A 7,352-nucleotide genomic window follows, 5' to 3' on the forward strand; every position below is an offset into this window, starting at 1 on the left:
GAAGCAGCTTGAGGCTCCTGGCTTTGTCCTGGCACAGCCCTGGCTGTTGTGGCCATTTGGGGACTGATTCAGGGGATGAAAGACCTCTCTGTGTAACTTAAAAAAAAAAGTATTTGACTAAAGCCCAGAACAAGCTGTGTCAAGACCTTGATGACCATACTAGATCATGGCATGCCCCAGAAATAATGATCTCAAATGTACGGCACCACAGTTATGTGTGATCATGGGCTGATTAGTCACTAGGCCATCGAGATGTCTCTTTAAGGGAAATGAGTTTAACTAGGGCCATCATCTACTGCCTCTAAGGGTGTGCATTAGCATGAAGGTGGAACTGGCAGTGAACCCAAGACTTAAACCCAGATACCACAATATGAACATGGGCACCCGAGTGGCAGCTTAACCCAGGCCAAATGCCTAGCCCAGGATAGGGGAATTTTTGAGGGTGAAGAGGTTGGTCTTTTTCATGAGGGTTCTATGGACGTAGCAGCATATGAATAGGGAAGTTAGCTGAGGGTTGTAGCTAGCTGATCTTTGTTAGTGTCTTTATTGTGACTGAGATTACGTGGGGGTAATTAAATGATTAGTAATATAGCTAAGAAGAGTAAAATTAGGAAGGAGAAGCAGCACAATTTGATCAGGATTTTCTGATAAGAGACTTTTGTTGAGGGGAAGGTATTTGGTTAAGCTGCTGCTTGGCAAGCCTGCATTCTACTACAGAGTGGCTGGGTTCAAGTCCTGCCTCCACTTCTGATCCAGCTTCCTGCTGATTTGCCCTCTGGGAGGCAGCAAATGGTGGACTTGGGTCTCCACCATCCACATGGGAGACTTGGATTGGCTTTATGGCTCCTGGCTTTAGTCTGGCCATGCCCTGGTCGTTGTGGGCATTTGGGGAGTGAACCAATGGATGGAAGATCTTTCTGTGTCTCTCTGGTCATCTAACAATAATGATAATAATAAATTAACTTTTGAAAATGTGACTGCTGGAAAAGTAGCCCCCCAAAATATCTAGTGAAAATGATAGTGTACTGTGGCTTGTTCAAAGATTCAGATATGGTGATAGGTGGTGTATAACTGTCAGAGAAAAGCCTAGAAGGTTAGAAAATTCGAATGAACATGAGAAGTTTATTTCAAGATTGTATGTTAATAGATTTAGTTCTATTAGCAAGGTTAAGCCTGGAATAGTTATACTAAGAGCAGATAGCTTTAGGTAGAATGGCAGAGTTACCTAGAGAATATAGGAATTATAGGAATAACAGTGTTTGAGGTATGAAAAATGTTACCAATTGCAAAGCCCTTAATGAAATTCATTAGGAGTACATTGTTTCCACTCATATTAATTAAATTGAGAATCAAGATTGACTTAGAAGTGCAAAGAAGGTAATACAAATACTGCAAATAGCTATTAGGGAAGTGGCAATGAGTGTCAAAAGGAGAGCTCAGGCACCGGTATATGACATGTTTGTGGATGCAATGATTAAGTCTTTGGAGTAAAACCCAGTAAGAAAAGGTAAGCCTGTGAATGCCACACTTCCATATACAAGCAGGTAGTACACACAGGCTTTAAGTAAGCCTATTGTCTGTCTAATAATCTGTTTGCCAGTAAGGTTTTGGATAATAGATTCAGAGCATATAAATAATATGGCTTTAAACAATGCACGTGTACAGATGTAGAGAAATGTTTCGTGTGGTGGATTGACGCCAATAATAACTGTTATCAATCCTAATTGGTGTTAAGTGGAAAAATGCAACAATTTTTTAAAATATCACTTTGAGAATACACATTGCCATAAGTTGGTAATAGTGCCTAGGCATACAATTAGTGTTTCTATTGTTTTGTTGCTATTATTGCATAGAAGCAGATTAGTAGGAAAACCCTTGCTACAACTATTGTGCTAGAGTGGAGTAGAACTGAGACATGCGTTGGGTTTGCCACTGCTAAGTGTAATCATGGGTGTAGACCAAATTGGGCTGACTTATTGGTTGATACTAAGGTAAGCAGGCTAGGTTACAGTTAATTATAAATAACTGCTGAAATTCTTGTGTGTTTGAGTACATAAAAAGCATGAGATTGATGGTGCAAATCCAGAATCTCCCACATGATTATATGGGATTGCTTGGAGGGCTTCAGAGTATGCATCAGCTTGGCCATATCATTATCTGACAAGTAAAAATGAGGGGTGGGCCTTCAGCGCAGCAGTTAAGTTTCCAACTGGGACACCCATTGCTCTCCATATCACAGGGTCTGGGCCCAAGTCCCAGCTCAGTTCTCCATTCCATCTTCATGTTAATGTGCCCAAGGGGAACAACAGGTGATAGTCCAAATAGTACCTACATGAGACCTGGCTTGAATACTGGGTTCCAAATGCAGCTTGCCAAAATTTTGACTGTTGTGGGCATTTGGGGAGTGAACCAGTGAATGGGTGCTCTTTTTTCCTCTCTGTGAAATATACAAGTATTTGTAGAAAAAAAAAACTATTGAAAAATAGAGAAGTATTTCCTGGTTTGGCAAGGTGTTGTTGAGGAAAAACATAATGAAAATCTACCCTCCTCTTTCATTATTTAGAAATGTAACATCCGGGGATGTTGAGATGTTTCAATATGTTTCGTATCGCCTTAAAGAACAGGTGTATTCCAAGATTTTTGGTTGAAACAAGATAGGGTAAGAGGATGCACGTTGTATAGCGGTGAGCTAAGCTACTGGGGACACTGACCTCCCATATAGGAGTGCCAGGGATTAATTCCTGCTCCCATTTCCAATCCAAGTTCCTGCTAATACACAATCTAGGATGCAGCAAATGATGGCTCAAGTACTTGGGGCCCTGGCATCTATGACAAACCCAGAGTTCATGGATCCTGTCTTGGCATTGTCCAGCCAATGCCAATGCTGTGGCATTTGGAAAGTGAACCAGTAGATAAAAGATCTCTTTGCTGTCTTTCATATGATTTTTAAGATAGGGTGGACGTTTGGTGCACCAGTTGAGCCACTGCTTGAAAAGTACCCATCCCACATCAGAGTCTGGTTTTGAGTGCTGGCTCTGTTTCTGATTCCAGCTTCCTACAAACACAAGTTCCAGGTGGCAGTGGTGGTGACAGGTCCCCGCCACACATGGGGGATACCTGAACTGTGTGCTTAGCTTTCAGCTTCAGCCTGACCCCATCCAGGCTATTGCACGCATTTCAGGAGTGAACCAGCAGATGAGCGATCTCTTTCTCTCTCTCTGCCTCTCAACAGAATGAAATTAACTTTTTAAGAAACTTAAAAGATAAAAAGTGTTACAATTATTGAGATGATAGTAATGAGGCTAACTGTGGAGTTTCATTGTGGAGAAGCTGGCACTTCAACCTTTAACTTAAAAGGTTAATTCTGTTTAGCTTCATAACGATATTATGGCATGGATGTGGATCAGGTTTCTGAATGTGGCATCAGTTCAAGTAATAGTCATAAAGCTATAGCTAAATCCACAAATTTCTTATTTCTTTTTAAAGGTTTTGTTTATTTACTTGAAAGGCAGAGTCACGAGGTAGGGGGGAGAGAAAGAGAGAGCAAGAGCGAGAGAGCTTATGCTTCTATCCAATGGATCACTCCTCAAATGGCTACCACCAGCCAGGACAGAGCCAGGAACTGGGAACTCCATCCAGGTCTCCCACATGGGTGGCAGGGGCCTGAGGACTTGGGCCATCAAGGCTACCTTCCTAGTTGCATGAGCAGGGGGGTAAATTGGAAGCAGAGCAGACAGAACTCAAACCAGTACCCATATGGGATACTGGCATCGCAAGCGGCAGCTTAACTTACTGTGCAACAACACCAGCCCTGACAGATTCCTGAGCACTGGCCATAATGTAGGAGGTGGATTTAAGAGTAGTTGGATTTAAAAATCCTGAGATTTTTGTCCATTTTTAGGCCCAAAGATGGAATAGCTTATGAAAGTACTATATCCTCAAGTCAAATTAATATGCAATGTGGCATTTCTATGGGCAAAACTGTTCAGTTATCTACTTCAAGTATTCATATTTCTCCTGGCTTGAAGTCTCTTGTCAGAATTACATGAAAGAGTCAAATAAATCTTCATAGTCATTTAAATCTCCAGTCTGTGTTATTTGTAACTTCAGTATCATTTGTGTCCTACAGTTGTTACTGCCAGGATGGGATCATTAATTTCATTATATGCAGGATCCTTGAAGATGTAACCGAGAGTGTGGGGCTTAGGCACAAAGGCAGGGGGACACTGGAACACAGCAGAGATCTGCATTTTATTGAGTTTGTTTTTCAGAGAATGGCCCTGGGGAGGGGATCCTGCCACACCAAACTCACAGGGCACAGACCACCACAAGCAGGAAGCAGCTGAAGCTGCAAAAAGCCAGGATGAGTCAGAGCTTCACGTTCTAAGCAGTATTTTCATCATAATACTAAATTCTCGGGGCCTGTGCTGTGGTATAAGTGGGTAAAGCCGTCGCCTGCAGTGTGGCATCCCACATGGGCACTGGTTCAAGTCCCAGCTGCTCCACTTCCAATCCAGCTCTCTGCTATGGCCTGGGAAAGCAGCAGAAGATGGACCAAATCCTTGGGCCCCTGCACCCGGGTGGGAGACCCGGAGGAAGCTCCTGGCTCCTGGCTCCTGGTTTCAGATCACCCCAGCTCCAGCTGTTGCGGTCACTTGGGGAGTGAACCAGCAAATGGTAGACCTCTCTCTTTCTCTGCCTCTCTGTAACTCTGCCTTTCAAGTAAATAAATAAATCGTTAAAAAAAAATACCAGATTCTCTGCCCAGGGGAGGAGATTGCCACCATGTTCTGAACATATAATGTATGAAGAAGCATGAAGATGTCTGTATGTTGCTTAACGCTTATGAGCAGGAGCCTTTTCCTCCTATAAATGCATATATTTAAAAAATTTTAAATTCTAGTTTTTGACAAACTTTTTGAATTACCCTCCTAATATCCATATTTATGTATCATATGTATATTTAGATGAACATAAATAGATACGCAGACATACATATAAATCTAACTACCTGCTGAGAGGTCTGAAAAGTAATGTTACTCCAGTAACAATGAACATCTCTAGTGCTGAGAACTTGGTTTCTAAATATCATTTCTTTGTAAAGATTTATTTATTTATTTGAAAGTCAGAGTTACACAGGGAGAGGAAAGGCAGAGAGAGAGAGAGAGAGAGAGAGAGAGAGAGAGAGAGAAGTCTTCCATCCGATGGTTCACTCCCCAATTGGCCGCAAAAGCCGGAGCTGAGCCGATCCGAAGCCAGGAGCCAGGAGCTTCTTCTGGGTCTCCCACGTGGGTGCGGGGGCCCAAGGACTTGGGTCATCTTTTACTGCTTTCTCAGGCCATAACAGAGAGCTGGATCGGAAGTGGAGCAGCCAGGTCTCAAACCGGCACCCATATGGGACGCTGGCACTTCAGAGGCCGCTGTGCCACAGCACCAGCCCCTCTAAATATCATTTTTGATGAAAAGCAGTCAGGATTCCTTGAAGAAATGGCTGATTGCAAGGCTGGGGCAGAGAAAGTTCAAGTTGAGCGTGGAGCAACCTTTTATCCCAGATACAAAGAAGTATTCAAAGAATAATTTGGGCAATCAGTAAGGCATAGGAGCCAGTTTAAAGGGGCTCCCACTAACCAAATATGAGAAAATGTGACCATTAAAATTATTACAGTAACGCACTGATTAAATGAGACTCTAAGAGTTCAAATGATGTAAATAAATGAATAATTAAAAAGGGAAGAAGGAAAACTACTTGTTATAGAATGTCAACTGATCCATGTAAAAAGGATGATAAATTTAGAAAGATCACCATTTGGCCCACATATAAATTATTGATTCAAAGATCACCAATGGAAGCTGAAATTAATTGGTAAGTCTGATAAATAACAGGGTGTTTACATAACATTAAAGTATGTCTTCACAAAATACTTATTAACAACAAAGAAAAACAGTGACTTTACAGTGCAGAACCTGGCCTTCTTCCACCTGGCCCAATCAGTGTTGTGCCAGGGCTGCCTCACGCAATTCGTGTTCAGTGACGACTGGCATTGGCTTGAAACTGTGGGACCTGGCAAATGCTACCAATTAGAGCTCCTCTCCTGCACCCAGAACCAGTTATTCCTGAGTCAAGTCCTATCACCACGCAGTCTGATTTTATGTACCTCCTGAGAGTACACATGACAAAAACACGTTGCTTGTGGCATTCTGCCCCAAAGACATAGCCTCAAGCCAAGGGGAAAACTACATTGAGGCCAGCGCCGCGGCTCAATAGGCTAATCCTCCGCCTGCGGCACCAGCACCCCGGGTTCTGGTCCTGGTCTGGGCGCTGGATTCTGTACCAATTGCCCCTCTTGTCGCTCCCCCTCTTCGTGGAGGAGCAACACAGGACCCTGCGCTGTTCTTTCGTCTGCTCGGCCCTCCCCGGGTTTGCTGCTGGTTCTTCCTGGGTTGGCTACTATCCCTTCCACCTCCGTGGAAGGGCAGTTCCCCCTGGCCGCATTCCCCACTTCCGCAGGGGAGCGGCACACCGCCGGCCGGCTCTCTGGGGGGCTGCACGGGTTCCCTTAGATGTTCCCCATAGATGTTCCTGGTGCATGCCGTCTCTCTCCTCCTTTATAGTCCTCCTCCGCCAATCCCAACTCGGCTGAGTACGCTGCTCTCCAATCAGGAGCAAGTCCTACAGTTAATTGGTTGAACTGGAGGCAGCTGTGCGGAAGCTGTTTACTTCTCTCCCAGCGCCATATTGTGGGAGAGCAGATGCATAGAATAAGTCCTAATTCGAGTAACTTAGTCTAGTCCGGATTGCTCCCCACAGATCCCCCTTTCTTTTTATTTTTTAGCGTTGATACGCGCCTGTCTTCGGTGTCCCACGGCATACACTCTGCTCTACTTGCTAGAGTTGCCACAGGCTCTTACAAGTCCTATCAGGCAAACCGAATCCGGGTCCTCTCTTCGCCATGTTGTGAGGAGGTTTTTAGGCGCTGATGCGTGCCTGTGTTCGGTGCCCTGCAGCGCATGCTCTGCTCTGCCCGCAGGGGCTTACAAAACCTATCAGGCAAACCGAATCCAAGCCTTCTCATTGCCTTATTGTGGGGGAGACTTATTAGTGTTGGTTCGTGCCTATCTTCGGTGACCTGCAGCTCATACTCTGGTCGAGCTTTGCTGGCGCTTACCGCCTTAAATCAGGCAGACCGAATCCAAGCCTTCTAATTGGCATGTTGAGGGGAGGCCTTATTTTTCTCTATTTCTCTATCTCCGGGCATTTCTATTTCTCCCATTTTACTTCTGTCTGCCAACATTCCTATTTCTCTTTTACTTCTAAACTTCTGTTTCTCTTATCCCCGCAGCTTTCCGGCACC

Source organism: Oryctolagus cuniculus, chromosome 11, assembly GCF_051225735.1.
Source record: "Oryctolagus cuniculus isolate XC-2025 breed Fujian yellow rabbit chromosome 11, ASM5122573v1, whole genome shotgun sequence".
NCBI classification, from domain to species: domain Eukaryota; kingdom Metazoa; phylum Chordata; class Mammalia; order Lagomorpha; family Leporidae; genus Oryctolagus; species Oryctolagus cuniculus.